Here is a 2,411-nt window from a genome sequence, read left to right as displayed (position 1 = left end):
ATGTCCCTCTGTTTCTCTCTTTCTGTCTCTCTCTCTCTGTCTCTATCGGATAGTGTCGAGGGAGATTCACTCTGTATCCACCCCATGATGTTCCTGTCCTGGGACTGTTGGATGGGACAGTGTAGAAGGAGCATTACTCTGTATCTAATCCATGCTATACCTGTCTGGGGAATGTTTTTGGGAGAGTGGAAACAGAGCGGTCTGGGACCAGTTCCTCATGGGGAGGACTTAATGGTGCCTCCTAATTGACCAGTTAGCAAAATTGGTGCTCCAGGGATGAAAGGGACAGAGGCTGAGTGGATACGACATTGGCTGAGAGAGTGGACAATGGTTGTTTCAGACTGGAGGGAGATATACAGTGGAGGTTTATATTAGGACCACTGATCTTTTTGATATATACTAATGATTTGGACTTGTGTTTACAGGGCATAACTTCAATGTTTGCCAATGTTTGTGTCATCTGCAATGTAATAAACAGGGAAGGGACTAGAAGCAGACTTCAGGAGGATAGAGGCAGTCTGGTGAAATGGAACACACAAGAACAAATGAATTATGAGCAGGAGTAGGCCATTCGGCCCCTCGAGCCTGCTCTGCCATTCAATGGCTGATCTGATTGTGAACTCAACTCCACTTTCCTGTCTGTCTCCCATAACCCTTGACTCCCTAATTGATCAAAAATCTATCGAACTCAGCCTTGAATATATTCAATGATCCAGCCTCCACTGCTCTCTCGGGAAGAGAATTCTACAGACTGACCCCCCTCTGAGAGAAACACATTTCTCCTCATCTCAGTTTTAAATGGGACGTCCCTAATTTTTAAACTGTGTCCCCTAGTTCTAGTCTCCCCAACAAGGGGAAACATCCTCTCAGCATCCACCCTGTCCAGTCCCCTCGGGACCTGAGATGTTTCACTCAGATCACCTCTCATTCTTCTAAACTCCAGTGGGTATAGACCCAACCTGTTCAACCTTTCCTCATAAGATAACCCCTTCATCCCAGGAATCAGCCCAGTGAACCTTCTCTGAACTACTTCGAATGCAATTATATAATTTCTTCAGTAAGGAGACCAAAAGTGTCCACAATCCTGCAGACGTCGTCTAACTTATGCCCTGTACAGCTGTAACAACACTTCCCTACTTTTATATTCTATTCACCTTGCAATAAACAACAACATTCCATTTGCCTTCCTAATCACTCGCTGTAGCTACACGGTAACATTTTGTGATTCATGTACCAGGACACCCAGATCCCTCTGTACCGTACAGTTCTGCAGTCTCTCTCCATTTCAATAATATACTGATTTTTATTCTTCCTGCCAAAGTGGAAAAGCTCACATTTTCCCACATTGTACTCCATCTGACAATTTTTTCCTCACTCACTTAACCTATGGAAATCTCTTTATAGACACTTTATGTCCTCTTGACAGCTTACTATCCAACCTATCATTGGACAGACACAGGGCAGGTTAACTTCAATGCTGAGAAATGTGAAGTGATGCATTTTGGAAGGAAGACTGAGTGATATAAACTAAATGGTACAATGTTAGAATGGGTGACAGGACAGAGAGATCTGGGATTTCATCAATGTTACCTGCTCTACCCAAAAGCTCAATTTGGGGCTTGGAATCTGTGAGTTGAATTTAGCTTCATCCTGAAAAGTGTTAGCAAACGTGTTGGGAAATGTGTCAAAAGCTGTTTCCATTCAGACATTCCTGCATTGTGGAAGTGTGAGCTGTCTTTGCAGAGACAGGAAATAGAGTTGTTTGAATGGACCTGCAGGTTTTAGTTGATGCAATAAGGTGAGAATTTGAATTGTGACCCTTCCAGATACACAGAATTGAAGGTATTTACAGAACACCACATGAAGTAGTTTACCAATGTCTGACAAACTTCAAAGACTTCAAACACATGGAAGAAGAGGAGAAGGGAACAATATACAAAACCTCAGTCAGTCAGACAACAGCAGTAGGAAAATGAATCTCATTTTATGGGTTTTAATTTGAAGGCCTGAGCTGATGATTGAAAAAGTAGGAGTTCAAATCCCACACTGGGCTGTTGTGAATTTGAATTTTGTTTTTTCTAAAAATAAACATAAATCTGGAATTAAAAAACCTCCAGGATGGAATGATTCACTCCTGTCTACTAGTGCAAAGCCCGTGTGTGTCTCAGTTTTGCTGTATTTATTAATGATTTAAGATGATGTGGGAGAATGCAACATACCCAAGTTTACCAATGAAACAAAAATAGGCAGCATTGTAAGCAGTGTAGCTGGAAGTAGAACATTGCAAAGAGATATCTGAAGTGAATGGGCAAAACTTTGGTAGATACATTTCCATGTCAGTAAAAAAGACCAGAACAGAGTACTTTATAAATGGTGAAAAGATAGAAACACTGGAGGTCCAAAGAGACTTG

This window comes from Heterodontus francisci, unplaced genomic scaffold (assembly GCF_036365525.1).
Source record: "Heterodontus francisci isolate sHetFra1 unplaced genomic scaffold, sHetFra1.hap1 HAP1_SCAFFOLD_276, whole genome shotgun sequence".
Lineage (NCBI taxonomy): Eukaryota > Metazoa > Chordata > Chondrichthyes > Heterodontiformes > Heterodontidae > Heterodontus > Heterodontus francisci.
This window is presented reverse-complemented; position numbering follows the sequence as displayed.